The sequence below is a fragment of the Lepisosteus platostomus genome, chromosome 17, assembly GCF_059453375.1.
Source record: "Lepisosteus platostomus isolate fLepPlt1 chromosome 17, fLepPlt1.hap1, whole genome shotgun sequence".
Taxonomy (NCBI): domain Eukaryota; kingdom Metazoa; phylum Chordata; class Actinopteri; order Semionotiformes; family Lepisosteidae; genus Lepisosteus; species Lepisosteus platostomus.
In genome coordinates this window covers 13,007,931-13,032,139 of record NC_142627.1, presented here as the reverse complement: position 1 = coordinate 13,032,139, position 24,209 = coordinate 13,007,931, and the positions used below count along the sequence as shown (strand labels likewise).

Sequence of the window (24,209 nt, the reverse complement as noted above, 5' to 3'; positions counted from 1 at the left end):
AGACCGTACCAAAACCAAATACTGACTTGTACTGTACTTTGTCATACGGCTCGGAGTTTACTGCAGATCCTCGAGCGTGTTTATAAATCATTAGATAGCTGGCAAGTCTTCTACGTAATGGCAGGAATTGGATACATTTCTGGGTGCCAAGATTGATTTCTTCTAACTTCTGCTGAAGTTCAAGGGCAGCCAGACTATCACCTTGATGAGTTAATTAGATACGAATTTAGTGCTAATATTTACAATATAATTACAATATAGTGATCATAAATCACAAATTAATATTTTAGGGCTATATGCAATTCAGGGAAGAGTTGATTTCTCTGAATGTTGAATATTGATTATTTATTTAAGCCATTGATAGCAGAATGCGAATATGCAGGTCACAAAACGAGTTACACCACGTAAGTATCGAATCGTCCTACACAGAAAAGGGAGAGATACATTATTCAGAACAGTGAACAAGGTAGGGTTTAGTTTAACAGAGGATTCTTTTACTTTAACAAATGTAATTTTGTTTTCATAGTTTCTTGAAAATAGGATCTCACATACCCCGACAGCGCTATCAAACAGTAAGGAAATATAATTTCTGGAGCTGTTGAAGTGAGCTTAAAAGCAGTCATTTCTTGATAACATACAATATGATAAATGAGATCACGATTCGTGCAGAATATCAGTTACAGACTTTGGCTACACGGCTTCTAAAAGAACTTTGAAAAATAATGTGCTTAACACAAGACTCAAGGCACTTGATGATTTAGATCCATATCATTCACAGAAAGTTACAAAATAACTCCTCTCTCACTCCACCCTAACCCAGAGACGCGCGCACACCTTCCTGATTCCTGAACGTCTTGTTTTTGCACCTAGAAGATTAGGCGTTCACAGACCGTGGAGTATTTGCCCGAGATTCAAGTACATACTTTTCCAAGAGAAAAATGTATATTGCATAAAAAACGGCATTAAAAAAACAATATTAAACGCTCAATAATAATTCAAATAGCATTTCCCGTTTAAAATTTCCACTATGAAATGTTTAATAAACGCGTTCTTTTGTCGAAAGGTTACGTACTTGTGCTATTTTTTTCATGGGCGAATACTACTTCAAAGCCGTTAAAAAGATGTTCTGAATAACCAAGCTGATGTATTACCCTCACAGTTTACCTGAAATGCATACGCGGGCAGACACGCACACGAGCACAAAAGAATTCACAAACACGCATACACGTTTTTAAATCCAGCCCGGGCCGAATTAAAATATTTTAATACCGATTTCCTATTAGTGAGAGCCAACACTGAACACACGGACACAGGGTTATAAGGGGGTAAGACGCAGCCTCATTAGTGTGCACGACTTTTAAATTACCTGTCACATCTACCTATCAGGCGTCAGCCTTGCACAATCTATAGCTTGGTTTACTGCCAAGATAACGACATCAGCTTTCAACGCTCCCTCTTGAGAATATAAACCGAACAGTAGCTATGAAAAAAAGCAAGCAAGGAAATTTCTCTTCCGGTCAAAAGTGACACGCTTCTGAACAATGGAACGAGCGACCCTTGTATCTCTGTTGTATCTCCGTAAATTCTAGACACCTGTGAGAGTAACGTATTTTACTTTTAAAAGAAAACAACACCACCACCAACAACAACAAAAAACGTCAGATGGCAATGAAACACAATGGGTGACCACAGAAATTTAACACGGAAAACCTATTGGAGTTTTCATTGGTAGCTAATCTCATTCGAGGTAGCACCTAAACCCCTTAAGTATACGATAAATGGTGGTCGGAATAAACAAATAACGCTTATCCTTGCAATTAATATCGAAATAAAACTGCTACTTTAAATGCACGAGTTTATAAATTCAGAAAAGTGGTTATAGAATTTAACACCAAGAAAAGTTCATTAGAAGCTTTTTACAATAACATTATAGAATTCGCCTATGTTAATGTCTCAATAATTTGTTTTGACGACAAACAAAATCCAACGAAACAGTTATGCGTGTCGTTAGAAATATGCTAAGGAGTTTAAAAGGTTTTTAAAAAGTTTTTAAAAACAGGTTTCCTCGGTTAAGCGCTACTGTTACTTAATATCAACTGTTATTAGCCACATAGTCTGTGCATGGCCAAGTTTACCATTTTAATTAATGTGGCAATCTTAAATGAGAGGAAAAATGAAATCCTATCTTTGTTTTAGAGAACTGGAGTGGTACATGATTTACTGTACTGTAAAGGTTTTCTTCCCAGGGGTAAACATACGAATCGCGTTAGGACAGCAAGTTTGGACAAGATATCGAATCACAAATACCTCAGTCACTTATAAACATTAGCAATAAAATGTTGGCTGGCTTCCACGTTCATTTAATGAAAATATTTTGTTGCGCGAGAAGAGACCTTGTATTTGTGATTTACACCGACCTAACACAAACACCACAAAGCAAACTGCTACAGTTCATATTACTATGGACAACCCAGCGCGTTTATAAGCATAATAAGAAAGCTTATGAAGTAAATGCTGTATAAGTAAAGCTTTCAATGATTAACCAGAACATTAGAAATTCAAGTCTTATAAAATTCGCCTCCTTTTCTAAAAAAATGTTCATCCATTTTCCCTTCTTAGTTTCACATTGAGCTTTTTCTTTTTGGTGTCAATTTGTTTAGAGGTGGGTTTCCAAATGTGAAAGTCTAACAGAGGCTTCAGTATCTTCTTCTGCAGTGAATGATTGTAGAGTTTACAAATATTAAACCTGTGACAATGTAGGATTCTGTTTAAATTACAGGTAACAGCACTTCAAAAAATATTTTTGAATAATATATTTACAGATTTATGAATCCAGAGACAATCAGAAATTTCTCAATAGGGTGTACATTTTAATGATACAGCTTCACAAATAACAAAAGCTGAATTAAAAAAATGCAGTCTGACGTATATATCTGTTAACCTTCGGATAATACTGCTTTCATGCTATTAATTCTCTGGTATATCATACATTTTTGTAATACTCATGTTCCAGTGAGAGCAGACATTTAGTAACTATCAAAGGAAACATGTTCCCTAGTTGCATACTTGTCAAGACTCCAAAGCAAGGTCTAGATATTTCAAGGATTTAACAAATATAGCCTTAGTGCAAATCCTAAGGGAATCTACATTCAAATTTTACAATTTAGGCCAGTGTATAAACTTTATTTACAATTTTATATGCCTGCACAGCAATGCATACAAAGTATCAATTATATATTGTAACCTCTATAAATAACACAGAGAGACTACACTAATAAGCATCCACACATGGTGTGCATATTTATCAGCTTTTATTATTTTTACCCTTCAACTACACAACACAGACTGTAAGGAAATGTCAGCAAGAAGTTGTCTCACCTTGTCAGTTTTAGAAGCTATCTTTTCACCTTCACACTGCCAGCTACTTCTCATTAAGCATACAGTGAGATGTTCATGCTATTGTTAGTTTCCAGAAGCAACTCGTCTGATTCAAACAGCAGACTAAATGCTTGAATTGTGATACTGTCTTTACAAGCAGCTATCAGAGATTAACTATATTCCCGCTGATAAGCAATGTCTGTATTATTTGTATTATTATTATTATTCCTTTTTGTTTAATCTACTCCTTCTGCCTCCTCATGAAAACCTCATGCAGCTGCATTTAATGAATGATTTAACTTTAATTCAGTTTCAAAATATTTCTTTTAGTTAAAATTGCATGCTCAAAATAGCTTAGGTGCCACCTCTTGGAAAATAAAAACTTCCACTGAGATTGCACAAGAACTGAATACGTACATTTGAAATACATTCACAGAGGGTAACTTCCACCAAGACAGCATCTAAGTTGAAACAAACTGTTGTTTAAGTTACAACAGCAACTAAGTAATCAAGACCTTAGTGCCGTAAAAGTGCTGTAGTGACTTAAAACATTATTTTAAGTCAAATATGAGGCATAACTTTGTATTACAGTTTGTAGCAGCAAAGTAGTACCTTATTTGAGAAGGGTGAATGACTGCTTATACAGGAAACAGACAGTCTGTGTACTGAAGTGCTTCAAAAATAAATGGTGCTCATCTTACCTTCTTCGTACTGTTCTGGCAAAACATATATATCATTCCTATCCCACAAGATTCAAGTCATTATTTAAACAGTCTCTCTCTGAAACTATCAGTCATGGTACTGTACAGTATGTTGTGATGAATTATGTGGTGATTTGAGTATTCTCAACACTGAAAGACCAAGAATAAAACTAAGCTTCACCACTTGTGCTCTGATTTGTAAAATAATGATGTGAAATTCAAATTATAGATAAGAGTTCAAATTCTATATAGACAATTAGCATGAAGTAAAGAAGACATGCAAGATACAGATACAACACAAGAAATACTTAGACTTTTTAAATACAACTTTTTAGAATGAACAAAATATTAATAACTAATAAAAGTAACAATGAATTTACCTTGGAAACAATCATTTGTCTTTTAACTGTGTGTAACCCCCAACCTAAGAGATGATCTCGCTTTTATGGGCTGAAATTAGTGGTCATCTATCCAGCAGTTCCAATAGACATTTCCAAGACTTAATGAAGACTTAACATTTTTTAAAACACTCTGAACTTTCCATCTTATTCAGAGGTGTCAAAATCTTGTAATGTCTGAGGGATAATAGTCCAGAATTGCTATGCATCATATATGATAAAAACGATTAGGCCTTTACATTTTTTTTATCTCAAGCATATTTCACACAACAATGGAAGCAAAACTCGCAAACACAGTCACTAATGTAAAAATCTGTATTGCAGAATCACTAAGCAAATTTTAGCCAGAAAAAAAGGGTGGGGGAAGCTATAAAGTCTAAATTCTCAGTAGACCTTCACAGTACAGCGGTAGTCTTTCTGCTTTGAAATTTATGGGCCATAGACAGTTTATAAGAAGCAATGTAGTTCATCAGAGCAGAAGTCTGATTGAACACATGGGAACATGCTGCACAGGAAGCCCTATTTTGGAATACTACTTACCCATATAAAGATGTTTTTCTGGAGAAGTAAAACAGTAGGGAGTCCAATGGCCACTTACTCTTTCAAGCCAAATTTATATGAGATTCACTTAACTTTTCTGCATTATGTCAATTCACATGAGCGGCATTATTCCAATAGTCTTCATTTTAAATTGATTTTCTGCCTGGAAAGCCCAAAAATTTCCAAAAACGTTTCACAATACTGGGACATTAAATACTTGCTGTAACATCAACATTCCCAAACAATTTTCAGGATATTGTGGCATGAGACAATATCAGGAAAATTAAGAATTAATAGTAAAAGTTAATGTTTAAAAGTGAAGCATACCAGTTCTAGACCTGAGAAACTCTTATAGTTTTCCAAGTACAGGAGTCAGGTATAAAACAAGAAATGTGACGTGTAAACGTCTTTGTTCTACTAAAGAAAAAAACACTTTAAAGTGAAAAATAAAAAAAAATGTTAAGAAAAAGGAAGGGACAGAAAGCTTAATATTGGAATTTTGTGAGTAATATAAAAAGTGTTCATAACAGGACATTGTCCATATCTGTAACATTTTTGCGGGGAAAATAAAATTCCCCATGACTGCCGCTGGACAGCTGATAGAGTAGTTATACAGAGCAAGTCTGTTGTGCAAATGAATGGCATGGCAATCGGACAAACACATGGAGGAAACAGCTTTATTTCACTGACAACGTTTCTACAGCTTTTATTCTGTTATTGCTTTACAGTGTTCTTATTTGTAGTTCTGTAAAGTAAGAAGAAGTGTATCATCATCTTACAATAAACTATCGCTATATTAACATCCCTGGCAATGTAGAAGAAGAAATCCTTTGTAGTAAATTGTTCATCAAAGTGAACTTGAAAAAAAAAACAACCTCTTTTAAAGAATCCAAGGTCTGTCCTGTTGGCTGCCACCCTTTACAGCACTTCGTATTTGTTTATGTAAAAATAAATCCAGTCCCACTTAGAAATAAAGAAAGCAAATCCATCTGATCAAACCTCTTTCCCAGACAAGCCTAGCGCATTTAACATAAAAAGCTTTTAGTACGGAGAGGAACAGCTGAGCCATGGCTATTGTTAGCCCCTGTGATGGATTAAGTTCAAGAATGTTAGTGTTATCCACTAAAACACTTTTTAATTTATTAGTGATTGTATAAGCAGGGTCACCAGAGCTAAATGGGATGTCAATGACCTAAATAGAATTCCAAGGTAAATAATAAGTACTAAAATGAGTGAGTAACCTGAGCAGCACCCTTCACTGTCTTGTTTGAAATGTGCAAATGATATAAAACCACATAACCCAAAAGGAAAGCAGAAGTTCCATTCTAAGGGAAGCACATTTCGAGGAGTCCAGGCATTTATTTGAGAAAGTCACCCCACCTTTTTATGGCTCTGTGATGCAACTCCTGAATCTGGAAAGACAAACAGATTTTTAATAAATGTTAACCCAGGCAGCTGCTTGAGTCTTCAGCGTTAGGTTTCTTTAAATGACCATGAAGTTGGTGAAATAAGCAAGATACATGCTCCTGAATGTATGTGTTATTAGACCAGCTCTAATGTGATTTGTACTTTAATGTCAAAATTTACTTCAATTCTGAACATATAATTAATAATAAAACAAATCATTGAACTTAAGTTGAATGCTTTATAGTGCTAAAATGCATGTTATTGCATTATTGAGGACTGGAATATTTTCTATAAACACACAGAGAGGCCTGCAGAACATGTTCATGACTTGATAGCAAATACTGATAAGTCCATGAAACAGCTGAGCTGAAGAAAAGCACATTGCCCAGCTATAGCACTCTCCTGTTACAAAAACCTTCAAGTTCAATTACTTTTTTCCCTTAAACAACTGTGTTTTGTTAAACGTCTGTATGCAGACAAAATGATACATTTGAATGGTCAAAAGCACTGTGTATCTAGATGATCCAGACTTCCTGGACAGTATGTATAGGGAAACTTGAATGTCCACGTTTTCATTTCGGGTACAATATGTACACAATTCTTTGATTAAAAAAACTTACATTTGCTTACTTACATGGTGTCATGTATGTAAAAATGCTAACTAAAATGTCAGAACAAAGGCATACATTAGGAAAGAAATAATTGGTATTCGTTTAGTGTCCCAGAGCGTCATGAGATGTTCATCCGATGGAAAAATTGTAATATTCTTCAAAACTGTCTACACTCCAAGCAGTGTTGAGGGGAAGAATGGGAAGCAATTGTGTGCCTGAAACGTCTCTTTAGAAGAAGTTGCACATTTTAGAAAACTGCTGCCTTTCACAGACATCCCCTGCCCTGTCCGCCCCCACGGTGTGCTTTCCCTCTGCCTCATTTTTTTGCAATTGATTCTTTTACAGATAAAAATGTTGGGATTAATTATAGGGGTAATTAATTATTGTAATGAAGAGAAGCAGATAAATCATTTGTCTCCAGTTGGCTGAGCCATGGTTCTATATTAAACTGACAAAAATTTTATCGAGCATCAGGGAGTAAACAGAGCATCAAAGCAATTATTAAATGGGAAGATCAAATACCGAGCCCTTGCTTTTTTCTTTTTTTTTTCCTTCTCTGATTCATTGATGAATGTTTCATGAGCTTTCGTAGCGTGTGACTAGGGCTAAACCACCACAAGAAGAGAGATCCTGAAACGATATGGCTTCAACTTCAGTGGATAACCACATGTAGATCCACTTACAGATAAGTCAAATCTGTGTTACATATACAGGGCCTTGCAAAAATATTCAGACCCTTACACAGTTTTCACATTCTGTTGTTCTAAAGCTTGTAGTCATTTACTGTAAGTAGCATTTCATATTTCTTACAGCATATATACAACCTACTCCATATATTTAATGCAAAACAAAAAGAAAAAAGTAAATTGATAATCATTACAAAAGAAAAATGGAATAGCCATGGTTGTATCCAAACCCTTTCCTGTGGCAAACCTAAATTTAGGTACATAATATGACCTTAAAAAGCCACAATTAGTTGAGTGGCCTCAGTCTTTGAGTGATAATTGTGGTTCTCATGACATCTTTGTGAATTCATCTCAAACCCCATATTGCAACAAAGCACCTGAGTGATCCTCGAAAAATTTGCCCAAATTCAAATGAGACCAAACTGCAACTTTTTGGTACACCAAAAGTGTTACGTTTAGCACAAACCCAAAAAAACACATCTCCCGGTCAACATGAAGACCAATCCAGACATCTCTTCTGTCGAGTACGGAGGTGCCAGCATCATGCTGTGGGAACACTTAACTTCAGCAGGGACTGGAAAGCCTGATAGATGGAAAAATGGTTGTCGTACAGTCAAATACTATTGGAAATCCTGGTGAACGTGGACAAAATTCAGCTTTGAGCAGGACAAAGATCCAAAGAGCAAGTGTAAAGCTACAATGGAGTGGCAAAAGAATTAGAGAGAATATTCTTGAGTGGCCGTCAAAGTTCTGACTTGAATCCTATTGAGAATCTGTGGAAAGACATGAAAACTACTGTCCATAAGTGAGTCCCTAAGCAGCCTGGGAGACTTTGAGCAAATTATGCTAAGAATTGGCAAAAAGTGCACCACGTCATTGTGTAATGTTGCTAAAGACATACAAAATGACATGTGGCTGTAATTGCTGTCAAAGGTGCTTCCACTTAATATGGAATTCACAGATCTGAATACTTGTGCAATCAACATTTTTCATTTTGTTCTCTTCTGTTTTGTTGACATTGACATTTACTGTAACATATTGTTAGAAGTAATCAGTCCGAGCATTTACGTTTAAAATTAAGTTTTTAAATAATCGTTTTAGATAAAAACAATACATATGCATAATTTTGCCATTTCACTAAATAAGAATAGTCTGAACACTTTTTTAGAAGGTGCAATTTATACATATACATTTTTAAAAAGTATTCTTGCATAGTATTTAATACACAGTGTATATCAATATATGCATGCATCTCTGAAAGGCACAAAGCTGAGTGTTTTATGAAGATTATTGCTTTTGCTTTTCCAGTTTGGATTCTGTCACTTTCATACACTTTAATAGTTATTATGACTATCACTACACGAACAAGCTGTTCCACAGCACACATAAAAGTACATTTTAAATAACTCTGCTCACTATTCCAACATAATATGGTTGATTTGTGTTTCTGCTAAAAAAGTAAGATACATTTTAAATTTTCTAGACCAACAAAGTGTCACTTTTTTAAAACCAAGAAACGTATTATGGAATATGAGGGTATTCTAGTTCATGAGATTGTCTTGTTTTACTTAATAAACACAAATATAGAACATTGATATTGAAAAAAGTGAAGAAGGGTAGCTTAAAAAGATTATTAAAGATTCTGCTTAACAATTGAAACCTCCTTTCCTTGCAAAATCAAATTTATTTTTTTCTACTTGTTTACAGTATAAAACAACAACAGATACATAGCATAGACGTTTAATCTATAAAAACTATATATATATATCAGTATTAATTTTAAAACCATTACTTCAGGTTTTAACATTTTTATTGTTAAAGGCATTTAGAATCAAGTTCAAATTCTATATTCCAGTGTTAACTTTTCCTTGTTTTCAAATTCTAAATTTCTTGCTGCATTTCAGTGGACAGCCTGTCTTTATATATGATTGCTGACCCTCAAAATACACACAAAATAGTAGTCCTTGACTTTTCAGTTGCAGCTGCAGTTTAGATTACAGATGAATTGTAGCTGGGCATTAAGCCTCTTTCAAACAGCGATCAATGTTTATTTCTATCCTCCATTTTATGGCTGAACTATATAAGAGCTAACTGTTGCTGGCCTTCAGCACATCACAATGAGGCATAGCAAAGCGGTTCTCACCAACTAATAATCAGCACTTTTTTTCTTACAAGGAATAGGGTAAATAAGAGCAATCTTAATTAATACATCTTAAAGATATGCAAAAGATTGACCATGGAGTTAATCTGTATATCTAATGACTTGATGTTCATTTCTTTCAAAAACAAAATAAAATCTACATATTCCAAAACATTGAAAACTTTAATTGTATTGTAATGTATACAATATTGCCCATTAGTAAATGTAAAAAGCAGATGATTTTTCTTCACATAGACAGGCCAATATTGCACACTCCCTACTCATTCTACTTTAGCTCCTCTCCATCAGGATGTTTTTATTTGGAACAAGTAAAGGCTAATTAAAGTAAAAAGGAGACTCTGAAGAAGGCCCAACATCTGAAACATTGTGTTGTTTCTTTTTACTTTTCAACATGGAATTTGAAAAGCAGTTCTTTTGCAGTCAATGCACATTGACACAGCTCCGATTTCAAATGTTTTTATTTATACTCATTTAGTATTGGCCACAGGAAGACAAAACAATTTAACTGTCAGTTTTCGTCACTTATATAATTTAAACTTGGCATAGGTTTTTTGCCTGACTGTAGTGCTCACTTTAAAACTGTAATACAAGAATATAACTGCTTAGAAAATAAAATTGAAAACATTCTTGGTTCAGGTACCTCGAACACAAAACTTAAGAGGGACCTCAAAACCTGATTTAATGTATGTTTTAGGACACCTCATATCAGGGTTTTTATGGAGTTGTTCAGAAGGAGGTCAAACCCTAATCTTGTCCACTTCCACCTACTGTACCTTTCTATAAATATGCTTCTTGATTACTCACTTGCACGTTTCATTTTCACATTCTTCCCTCCATTACACCTTCGCTTTTATAGCAGCTTCCTTACTCATCCTTCATTACAAATAGGGAGCTCTGGCAGCCCAGTCCTCATGGATGGGTTGTCATTCTCCTCTGCCGGGTGAGTTACCCTGCTGTGGCAAATTGTGAGTTGACACTTTGTCCAATCACGCCCCCTCTCCCCTTAATTAGGGCTTGACTGAAGTAGGATTTCCTCGAAAACAGAAATACTAAATTCAGCACTAACTTAAACGAAAGAAAGATAAACTGTAACAGTTGGTATCTGTGACAAGAGAAATGTCTAATTTCCATGTTAACCTTTTCCTGTTTATATTCCTCAATCAAGGGCTACACTTAAACAGGTTATCCTTCAATGATGGTGCTTTTTGCCAGTGTCCTGCTGGCATTATGACTAAGAGCAATAGTTAACAAATGTTACACATCTGAGATTAATGGCTGCAGATATCTAGTCGTCTGGTTAAAAGACCATCATGCCAGTCTCTTAGCCTTCCAGGTCCCTCAGCGAGCTGCATATTAGTTTCTGTGGCAAACTTTGTGCTTGATCCCCACAGGGAGTTCAGAGAGGAGTAGATTAAGGAGGAAAAATGACTCGTAGTGATCTGGGTTGAGAACAAAGCACCTGGATTTGCTTCTTTGCTAATATCCCGTTGAAGAATGATTTTCAAAGCCCCAATCCAAACATGTCTTTAAATGGAAGCCCGTGTGGGACAAAAAAGAGGGAAAACCCTTGGTGTTACCATGTGACTTGTGTTTCCAGATTAAGACAGGAGATTAAAGAATTTTACCCGGCAACTTGAGATGCTTTGTTAGGAACTGAAGAGACTTGAGCTGTTTTGTCCTCAAACCACATGTGAGCAGAAAGCAAACAGACACTTAATCCTGACAGACAGCAGAACTTGACATCAATTTGTCCCTTGGGGAGAGACCACGAGCTTGCACTGACTAGCTAAACTCATGTGCCCCCCTCCCCCCTTTTCATTTTGTTTGTAAATCCTGTGCCACAGGAATAAAAGCCCACAGAGTTAAGGCTGTGTTCAAACTCCTGGGTATAACCAGCACGTCGGTAGGTTAAACCACATTATTACAAGAAAAAACTATTAAGGAATGTTATACAAAATGCAACTTAAATAATTGGAGTTGATTACTACCTCAGAAAACAACATATTAGTCACAGTCTGCCAATTTGGTTTCCGCCCGGACTGAATATTATGATGTTTTGCTGAATGTTAAACGTAAGATCATGAAAAAGGTACACACCAGCTACAAGAACTAAAAAAATCCATATTTATGTACATGGATTTCTAATACACAATGTTAGGAATTTATGGTCATTTATGATACCTGAAAATCTCTATAGCACCAAATGTTTTGCAGAACTATACAGATGTGATCCTTAAAATAAAATTATACCATGCAGTTTAATTTAAAACAAAAAAAGTTGCCACGTTATATTGTGGGTGTGTAACCTAATTTTATAAATATGTCAAGGTTCACTTATGATTCATACCAAAGTAAGATAAAACTAACAAGAAAAAGTACATCTTATTTGAACCTCAGCAGCTGTTGCTTATCATATTGTGAAATGCCATGTACAACAAAACATTCAAGCCCTGATATTTCTATTAATCTTGTATTATTATTTAAATTTGGAAATGTTAATATAAGCTACTCTTTTCAGCAGCTAGAGCTCAGCATATCACAATCACTGAATATTGTGCTGTCTTCCAAGCCCAATAGTTGAAAATTGAGTGGCAATTCTTCAGAAAAGCCCATTTTAAAAGAAAAGACTGCATATATAATGTGTATATATACGGTATGTACATATCGTGAGCATATCCACACATACCTATGCATTTATATGTCAAAAGGCCTACATTTCTTGATTGATCACTGAAACAATTAGTTCAATATTGCTTGATTTTGTAGCACCACACGTGAGAGTGTAACTTTAAATCACAGAGGTAAAATAACACATTAATGTACCTTAATGTATGGCCCATTTCTACCCTGGGAATGTAGAGGCGAGCCAGGGTTCCACATTGGGAACAGCTCAGCTGTTTCAGAGCGGCCCAGAACTGCACTCGCCTGTTCTGTCCTGAAAGGACTGGTGATCGAGTGTGAGGGGCCGCAGAGGGGGCTGCTTGGGGAAATTAGCCCAAATGTGCTTTAACTTTTTTTTTTTCCGAGGTACAGCAAAATCGGGGTGACTCAAAGGACACAGTGTCTTGTAAAACATATGTACTTAATATTAGAGTCATAAAACTTGTTAAATTAAAAGCTATTTCGGAAAATAGAAAGGGAAATATTTATGCTTCTGTCCAAGATAGAGCTCATTTTATCCCGGGGCAGTTTCTCCACCAGCACACAGGTAAAAACTGTCAACACGTGAGAAGCTTTACTATATAAATTTACTGACAGATTAATATGGTCAGCTTAGGTCTTTTAACAATTAAACTTCAATTCCTAACGTAGATCAAAGGCTGTGCCATAATTAAAAACAAAAAAAACTATATGAAGCAAAGTTGTAAACAAATGCAATCAAAGAGGGCTTTTCAAATTGCTTGTTTTATGCTTTACAAAACGAAAAAAACATATTTGTGCTTATGGTGCCCGCTCAACAAAAAAAGGGGACTATGATTGAAAAGCTGCAAAAAGCAATTAGAATTCTGAAAATGTACAGGCCACTCATTCTAGCTGCAGTTTGGGCCATAAATCTGTGGATTCACTCTGTGTACTTTGTTATGACCTTTCAATATGCTTTGCTGAGCTCATTTTTTACATTTCAGCATTGGTGATATACACATTGTGTCTAATATGTTGAAGGTTACATGCATAAGTGTTCCTATTAAACAGAAAACATCACATATATATTCAATAACATAATACACCAAAGATTGCATGCAATAGAATGCTACTTATCGTCTCTTTGCAAAGGAAACAACCTTACTGTATTACAAAGTCATGTATACATAATACCAGCTAGAAAGCTTTTGGTTTCCAAAATTCTAATGACTTTTTTTTTGTTTTAACGGGCAGTATGACTTTGGTATCCTTTATTATTTATGAATACCCACATAAAAAATTATCAGAAAGTCAATATTTTCGTTTCTGTATGTGATCCTCATGCTGTGCTTAAAGTGAATTTTTCAGGTTTACTCCTTTAATATAAACCAGCATGTACGTGCAAGGAACTACATGTGGTGCTGAAGATTTATTGTCCTTCAGATCTCAAACTGAGAAGGCACTGTGTGCCTTATCTGCACGTTGGATGGATTTGTGCAGCACCAAACAAAATTGTGTATACTCATTACATAAAAAATAAAAACACACACACAAAAATGCAATGAAAATTTATGACCTTAACATTCCTTCAGGGTCAAGCAATTTATCAAATCCTCCACTTTCTGGTTTCAATTACACAGCTATTGTAGAAAGCGGCTATTTTAGCAGGTTCATTTGCCTCAGTAGGGAATATTAAGACTTTAACTTAATGCTTCACCTTTACTATGGCCCATTTTAGCCTTTTCAAGAAATACCAATCATCAGTCTTTGAAAATATCCTGTACTGGACCTCTGAATCAGTATAGGACTTTAATCAATGTATAGGTTTGATGGCAGTGACTGTGGTAGAGTGGTGATAAATCCCATTTTTATTACTGAAAAATTCCAGTCTCTCTCCAGGCCTGACAGCTCCCCACGTTCTCATACCAGTTTGGACAATTTCTGCACTGTGTCCATCTGGTTCTTATTAAATCTCAACCTGCTTGCATCTGATCCAAAAAAAGAGCAGGTCACAATAAAGGGGAAGATAGCTAAGTGATGGACAAAACTCCAAAAAAAGGAAAAGCGAGGAAAGAAGGAACGTCCAGTTAACGAGATAAAAACATTAATAGAAAGGCAACAATGCAGAACTGGACAGATCCTCTGCACAGACTGTGCCGGTGTCACTAGTGTGCAGAGCCATGTAAGACAGCGCCAAAAGAAATCATTTGATAAAGAAAAAGGCCAGCTTGTTCTGCACAGTCCTGTTTATTACCCACTCTGCTGGCACCTGCTTGGAAGAAGTGTTGCCAAAACACATTTCACTCTTTTCCCAGCTAAATGATGGCAATGATCTTTTTTCTATTATATTTAAGGGCTGAATAAAAGGTTGCAATTGGCCCAGTTTCCCACTAAGGCAGTGTGACATTAGAACAGTCAGTAGCATGCCAAGTCTGTAAGAAATAATTGCACACCCTACAAACACAGTTTGTTCTACATACGACGCAGGTAGTTGCCATTCTCTATATTCTCTAAATAGTATTATTTGTGTAATACTTATACAAAGGGATTTTGAATGAATCTAGTGCTGAATCGTTTTAAAAAGAATTGAATTCTGAGGATGTACGTCTATGTGAAAGGTACACGAGCAGTTCGATGTCCGTGTTTGCACGGACACATGCTAGTGACACAATGAAAATCTATCGGTGTTATCACTCCCTGCTGCATGAAACCTAAAACCAAGCCCATGCGCATGAATATGCTGCTGTATTTGAACCACCAGTCAATATTAATCAAGCTAGCTTTAACAACATATTTGATAGAGCACACAAACGTCAGTCAAACAGTTATAGCTGTTTAATGAGAGACAGCTCCTGAAAAAACAAAATTGTTTTGTCTCACCATTTCCTTACTAGTGTCAAGACATGAGTTTCTTTTGGCACCAACAATTGTAGCCCATCCTTTTATTACAGCACTATGCAAATATATTTGTGCTGAGATCATCTAAAAAGTCAATTTATTAATACCTCTCCCCGTCTTCTAATATTATAATTTTAAGTAATTTCATGGTAGTTACATACTATTTATTTGATGCAGTAATACATAGCAACTACTAAAATGAATTTTAAAAACGAGGTGATGTATATTACTGTAGCAAATCATGTCTAACTAGTTTTAAAAAACAACACTGAACTATAAATTAGAAGTGTGAAGCAGGATTGAACAGGTTGAAACAGAGGATCACATGTTCACAATTCTCCTTTGAATGACCCTAAGGAGACCCAGTCATTGCTGTTAAACTCATAAGATGAAACTACCCTACTCAGCTAGCGTTTTTCTTTGTGTGCCTAACTGTAAAAATACTGTAATAAATAAGGAACATATGTCCTCAGACATCACTCTAAGATTCACGGAGAGGGTTTCTAAAATGCCTGTTCTATGGACTGCAGTGTAATAAAATTAAAAATCCCATAAAACCGTACAATATATTTTCTCAATAAAATTACCTAGCTGACTATATGCACATAATAATTCTATTAACATTTTATTTTAATCTCGTGATTTAGTTACCTTTTCACTTTCTGTTCCTGAGCATTTGGAGGGAAAAAAAACAACAAACAGTTAAAACTAATTACTTCACGTGTCCCTCAACACTGCCCTGTAAGATTCAAAGGAGTTATGGTTCACTATGAAAATATCAGCATTAATTTTCTGTGGTTTGATCAGAACCTCACACATTTTACATTAATCGTTGTTGATATTATTCTTAATTATTTTATAACAACAAAAAAATCTACAACAGACCTTTTAAATGAAGTGACCAAAATATTACTGAAGGCATCTTTATTTACTGATTGCTTGAGGCTCCTGATTGCTGTAAATAACTCAATGAAAACAATATAATCAGACTTCAGTCTGGGATTATAAATCATTGGTTTCATTAAGCTGGTAACCTACTCAAACTGGGCCCTTGTTCGTAAAGTCCATCAGTCTGTGTATGTCCAAGTTATATTAAAACAGTTTAATTGACTTTGCTATATAAGCTACATCTGGATAGTATAATTAATGATACAGTTTTATAACGCAATATCTGTATTCTTGATAAACTCATGCACTGTTAATGACATCATTTAAATAAAAAATGAACGCAATAAAGTATAATATCTAATGGAAGAAACCACATTTTGCTCATAGACTCACATAGGCAATTTATTTAGAATGATGAGCTGTTCTGTATTTAACTTAGAAAGCTGAAGCCATTCAGTAGATACAAAGAGAGAAGACATTAATTTTGACATTAAGGGACATTTGTTTACAACAGTTTCTTCTCAACTTCAAAACTAAAACAACTGTGTTTCTTGTTGATATTAATAAAGGGAAAGAAAGACAAAAAGAGCTTTTAAAAAACAGACATTTAACATTTATACATTAAAAGCACATAAAAATAAAATGTACATAAATATGTAATGTATTGTATATATATTCATATACATATAAAGAAGGACAAGGAGACAGGTGAGATAATTGAAAGGCAGCAAGTAAATTATTTTCGTCTATGAGACTGATATGATACTGAACTCCTTGTTTTAATTAATGGTATACCCCCCTTGGCACCAATTTCTCAAGGCTCCTATTTTGAATAATGTTTTGTCACTTTATGATTCTGGGAAATAATTTCAAATATCCACTGTAATACACGAACCTTCTTTTTAGGGAAATAAATTTCTAAACTAAGAGATGTGATAGAAGCATCTTTTTTTAAGCTCCACTGACACGATGCAGAAATGCTACCATAATCCATAAAGATTTTCCAGACAGACTGTCCACGGTTCTCGCACTAATTTAGAAAGGCAACAGTCTATGGTGACAGTGACAGCTATTTTACAAAATATTAGGGAAAAAAAAAAGTTGCCAGTTTGGATTTTTTCTTGACGGTTTTGTCTCCAAACTGTCATTGGAAGTAAATAAAGAATTTACAAAATAAAGAATTTAAAAAAAAAGCCCCTCAGGGATGGCGAAATATTTCATCAACTATCAAATAATACATTTGATTGAAATTTATTCCGAACTGCGAGATGAGTCTTGAAGAATGTCCCTGTGTAACTTTTTATTTTCATGGACAGACTGGTAGACAGCTGACAGACAGACATAGATCGATGTTGTACACACAAATGTACAAATACACCTAGGATTTTAATATTACTAGACAGTATAATTTATAGGGTTTTTAAAAATTTCTAGGTCATCTACCCAAAGATGCGCAAAAATGAATTAATTTATTTTGATAATCCTCTTTCTACAACAAGCATTTTGCTGTCTTTGTCAAAATGAATGACAACAATTTGGCCAACTCTCTGGAAGCTGCAGTCAGCATTGACAGGCGAATTATCAGGGGCCCAGAGCTCCTTATTATCAGAGGAGAAGTCATCAGAAGGACGCGCACAAGATCCCTCTCTCCTGTCACTATTTGTCAGTGGGACAAGGGCCACTGCTAGGGGTAGCTGACAGGTAATTTCAACAATAACAATTACTCCTATTACTGGTGTCATAAACAATTCGCCCAAGGCACAGCAATAACAAAGCTTTATAATTCCATGCCATATAAATAAATACCAGCAGGTAACAAGTAATTTAACGGAGAACGGGCCAACATTTGTATTATTGTCATAGGAAAATGAGGAACTAAAACAAAAGAAAGAAAAAACTGAAATAACAAAGGTAAGCTAGGAACTAGACAATACAATTACATATATTTATTAAAAAGGCAATGTCCAAAAATTATTAAAAGCTATGATCGTTTGAAGTAAATAAGCAGCTGGTACAATGATACCAAAAATGTAAGGTTTTTAGGTTGATTTAATCCAGGTAAATTCTTAAATCACATTTTTTTTTTTAAATGTAGTTGTTTCTAAACTACTGTACATATAACAATTTCATGGTTCCATTTTATTGAAGGGGTATGATTCATTTGGGTGGAACCCAAATTTCTTTTTATCCAAATGAATTAAACTTTACTGTGATGCTCTCCATTTTACCTACTGATAAACATAATAAAGTCATGAAAAACTGGCCATTTAATAATGCAGTTTTGAGACATGAAAATAAAAGTTTTATTTGAGATGTTGTGCACTTAAAAAAAAAATCTTAGTTGTAAAGATACAGTATTTTAAAACATTTGTTGTCTCAGTATACATCAGCTGAGAAACTAAAAATGCATTATAACTACACTTTCAAATTTACAGTGAAACTTAGGATTACACAGTATCCTGCAAATCAACTGTCTATATCACCACTATTAGATAATAGCCTTATAAATCGCATACCACTGAACTGAACACATCAACAGAGTTACCAGTTTTGCTCTGCAACCAGAAAGAGACAACACACCATCAGCCCTATAGCAGTAAAAGAATTTGAAAATCGCTAATTAGAAGAGCTGTGGAGCAATTAACGCATGTCAAAGTCTACTTCATCAAGTGCCACTCTAATTTTCTCACTAAAAATTAATGGACTTTTTTGTGCCCCCAAAGGCAGCGTTGATTCAGATCTGCTCATGATGCAGTGTTGCACAGCTAAGCAGCTCTGTGATTACAATCCAGCAGGCTTCTAACTGCCTTCGCTCTGTGCCACACACACTTTGTCAACAGTCAAATTAGACTGGGCTGATAACAATGCATAATAGCAAAGCTCAGCCATGGTCTGCTTACAGGGACAACAAAGAAAAAAATATAGAAGAACTTGATCACCAGCAAAAATGGTGTAAAATGCCTAAAATTTTAGTTTTTAAGGACTTACGGTAATTTGTTTTGTAATTTTTTGCCCCTAATTTTCTGCTGTCTAGATCTTTGTGATCTTGACATGAAGACAAATTTGGAAAGTCATTTTGTTAGGCTGTTTAAGCCATTAAGAGAACCAATATTGGCCACTACTGATTAAGTATAGCTAGGTTTTGTCCTCAGAAGGGATATTTTCAATTGTGCACACATTTAGATATCATATAATTTAAAAAATTAAATTGCCACCTGTGGTTAAATATTTAATTAAACATGTGAAATGTAGTGCAAAAAAATTATGAATGATAAATGGCTTGAACTTTAGCTTACAGTACACAGCAATAATTAAAATATCTAAGAAACTGAAATAATATATAATTCTATTTTATCTCGTGCCAAATTTTAAAGAGTTGTACAAAATACTTTGCAGGCATGATAAAATAAATATCAAAACATTAAAGTCTATTTTGCTTCATATTATTTAAATATTGAAAACAATTTTAATGACCTTTTAAATCATAAATATATTTGTGAAGCTCTACAGAAGTAAATATAAATTGTCTTTAGTTTGTGGCAAAAACTTTTCATCAAATTAAATTCAAGAAAACGTTAAAAAAATAACTTTTAAATTAAAAAATTGAAATTGAAATGACAAAAACAAAATATGATACAAATTAAAGCAGAAAACCCTTAAAATGAAATGTTTTTTTATGGGTAAGAAAATCTTGATTTAATGGTATTCCATGTCACCCTTAGCAGCAAATGAAAGAAAAATGCTGTACATTTCCCAATCAGAAGAGTTCATTAAGCTGTGCCACATCAAATAAAACTACAGGTCAGTATGATGCTATCCAGCATCATAGCTGCAGTGAAATTAAATGGGAAAGATAAGGAAAATGGTATTTCTGAGAGCAAACACATTCAGCACAGCTCTTCTCCAAAACATTGCCTTCCATGTCCTATGTAATAAAGATATGAGAACATGCACCACAAGCTATCTGATGTACACTTTGGGTACAGAATGTAATGGGAAATAATGAATCAGAAGGACCTGGAGAAAAAGCTGATTGCCATCTTAATCCTCAGATGTAATTTCATTGTTGTGGGCCTGAAATGCTATTTGGCCTTTATTAGAATAGCAGTTGAATCTTAATCCTGGGGTTCTAAACAATTAGTGATTATATTGCTACAGGTAAAACAAAAATACTAGTATATACCAGACAACACAGGTAAATTACTATTGATCTGATTCTCCAATTATTTAATTTGTATACTGTGTATTGGTCAGTACAGTACATTTCACGAATCAAAACTGCAATAGAGAATCTTCCTCAGAGAAAACCTAGAGTACAAATAACATTAAAAATAAATTGTATTTTTTTTTTACTCTTTCAAAAGTACTTTCGCAAGTATTCAAATTTGTGGTACTGTAATAATCAATGTAAGAGCAGGGAAACGCATTTAAAGATTCTTTGATTTCCAGTTGTAAAATTTCCATGAACATTTATATTGGTTAACCTCTCTTATTTTGGTTAAATTGATAAATATATCATTGCTACATTATTACCAGTTTAAAAAGACACAAATATTCATCAGAAATGCTGTATTTATATTAAACGTATGCCATGTTGTATTTACAGTATATAAAATTTAACATATTATGGCATTACCTTTCAGAGAATAAAAAATTCTAAAAACAAATTATTCTAACTGGCTTTCTTCAGTGAGGAGGAAGCCGTTCTTATGTAATAAACATTTTTAAATGCTTTTACTGCAATCCTGTTTACAGTCTTGAAAACAAAGGAATGTCATTACCTTGTCATGTGAAAACACGTATCCCACAGATTAAAATAGGAACACGATAGTTGTCACAGGGCTTCCAGCATAGCATGTTACCTACTTTTAAATATATTACTCCTCTAAAAATTTCCCACAGATTTCTGACCTACCATTTTAGTACTTTGAAGTTTTCAATGGGTGTAAAATGACAATGGCTGGTTACCACATTAACCAAACTCAAGGATAAAAAGGTGCTTTTGTTACCATTTTATCAAAGCTGTTCATCTTCCAGCTATAGGCACGGAAGGCGACTGGAATTGCTCCCATTTCTCTGTTCGGGATCCTTTGGTTGTGCATCTCATTTGCATATATTTGTCTCCAGCTGAGGATGGCTTCAGCTCATTAAGGCTTCCCCTTACAATATATCTCATAACCATGCTGCTGTGAAGAACCACACCTGTGGTGACTGAGAATAGAGCTTGAAAAGAAAAAAAAAAAAATTTCTTCATAAAAAAGGAATCCTCTGTGTGTCTCTCACTTGGAAATGGGCACCATTTTGTGTTTAACAGACTCCTGTCATGATAGATACCTCCAGGGGTCAGGGGTTAAAGTTGATCTGAAGGTCAGCAGTAAAACAAAAGGCAAACTACACTCCCAAACTGGATACTTATCTGCCAATGGCAGCATTGATTGTCGAAGGAGAGCTGGGCCACGAACTTTTTTCAGCTTCCAGTACGGTATGTGAAAGACAGAGAGAGAGGAAAATCTGAGACAGACCCACCCTCCATAACCTTGCAATTAACACACAAACAAAAAAAAACTTAAGTATAAAGGTTACGAACACAAAACTATGCATCAAACAATAAACAGTCCATTAAATCTCATGGCAAAGATAAATGCACAGTTTGGTTGAAGAGCTGGAATTATTTCTGTTTGTTTAAGGCATGTCAAACCATGGCCAAAACCTGTTTCAGTGCGGAGATGAATAAAATTTTTATGGCTCATAAAACACTGCAGTTCGTCTCAATGCATTCTCTTCAATAGTATTCCTGGCCCCAGTATTGCAACTTTATGTCTACAGCTAAAAGCTGTTCTCATAACATGTTGCCTCGTGTGAAGCAGGACACAAAAATAATCATGCAAACATTCTGTGATTCATACGGTAAAAGTTAGGATATTGCAAGTTCTATTGTCAGCGAGAAAGTTTTCAGATGTGCAAATCACAGCCCTGCAGTTATAATTCGAAAACTAAAAAAAGAAAAAAGAAAATCAAGAGCAATATTAATACATATTCAGCCCAGGACATGCATAATTTGTTCCAGTTTAAATGGTAATGACAATTTGAAGTTGGGGTGTTCATTCACACACACCAGTCATGGCTGCCCTGGGGCAACATAAATAAATACAAGTCTGTTGTTTTATTTAATGCTCGTCTGCCATTATCCCCTTACGGAACACCATGAGGTTCTGTAGTACTCATGCGTACAGTGTGGGTGTCACTACCACTACCCTTATAATTGTAAGCCATCTTCTGTGCAGACTTAATTTCACCATATTTTATAGTGTTTAACAGTAATAAATGAGGGACAGATTGACCCTCTGCAATAAAATGAACATTGGGAGAAAAATAGAGTTTAAGGGCAAGTTAGATCCATTAAATCGGTCTACTTTGCCCAATGGTTTTGTTAATGCACGTGTATGTTTAGATTATTCACTTTCAGAGAGAGTGGACATTTACATTTTTTTTATCACAGGAATTGCCTTTTTATTTTCACAGTCCGTTAACATTACTTTTTCTGACTGAATTATTTATTTTCTTGAGTCTGCATCTCGATCAAAAATGTCTCTCAACCCTTTAGCTTTCTTTGAAATTTTAAATATCATAAATGGCGTGCTGCATACATGAGTCCACTCCAGGCCATCACCCTAAGTTTTGCCAGTACTGCTAATACAAATAATAATAAACCATTAAAATGACTTTTTATGACTCTTAAGCAAAAAGCATCTTTAGCCTTTTTGTTCCAGCAATCTGTAGTGTGCCTCTGTGCTGTGGAAACATTGGAGAATGTCAGTGTGTGTGCTGTTACACCTCCTGTTCCTCCCCTCCTCCCTGTCTCTGTTTGTGGAGTAGGCCCTGGTTTCCTCCTCCAGTTCTTGGGCTCTGTCCTCTCAGGTCAGGAGACTGTAAATACACACAGCACTGCCCCAGCCCATAAATCTGCAAGCAGGCCTGTGATACAGACTCAGCTCGCACTGCAGAGATGAACAAACACAGCCTGCTCTGCAGATACCTCACTGCCATCACTCCCAGAGAACACAGCAGGAGGCACAGCGCCCCAAAACGGAGAGAGCGAAAGAAAGTTAAGACACTTGCAAGACACTGAAACCATTACTGATGCTCTAAGTGCTCTGTAATAAACAAAAAGAATGACTAGAGTCTCAAGTGACATATAATTTTAGATAAATGGAGTCATCTCTTTACAGCACTATACATGCTGTACACAACAAGATACATTATCTATAGAAAATAAAGAATATACAGTGTATCAGTTTGCTTAGTTCAAATGCTTTTATGTCGTATTTTGTTCAGATGAAACAATTTATCTGCGGCTTCTGAAAATGACCTGGGATTTGAAGTCTCGGGATTACTTTATAACCAAGGCAGATGCAACTAGTGACATTTTCTATTCTGTATTCTATTTAACCAATATGTCGAAGGTAGTAGGGTGTTAAAAACATTTTAAAATCTGCCTTGCATTTTAAGATTTCTAGAAAACATTTGATTCACTGTTCATTTTGCTTTTGAAATGTAATAACCATATAATGCTTAATGAATAAATGCATAAATTAAAAATATTAAATTAATAAGCATTCATGAACCTTAAAAACACACTTGTGGTGGGTTTATTTTTAGGGAAAGGATTTTAGGAAAATAACTTTGTAAAACAGTTTATTAATTTGATCAGTAAAACCTCATGCTGATGCAAAGTGACACTTTTTTAATCTTCAAAAAAATAGAATGCACAATTTAAAGTCTGTGACAACGCATTACAAGAACATGAAGAAAAATCAGACTAGGACTGGTTTGATCTTGTCTGAAAATAATTTGTTATATATTATAATATTATTATTATTATTATTATTATTATTATTATTATTATTACAATATTCATT

At 34.8% G+C, this 24,209-nt stretch overlaps 1 long non-coding RNA gene across 1 annotated transcript in view; it reads right to left on the bottom strand.

Moving 5' to 3' along the window:
• The window catches only part of LOC148646171 (uncharacterized), a 33,081-nt gene extending 11,320 nt beyond the window's left edge, over positions 1-21,761 (bottom strand). The window contains exon 1 of the long non-coding RNA XR_015927942.1: positions 21,300-21,761. This is a non-coding gene — a long non-coding RNA (uncharacterized LOC148646171). The remainder of the gene's footprint in view (positions 1-21,299) is intronic.
• Positions 21,762-24,209: the final 2,448 nt, after the last annotated feature.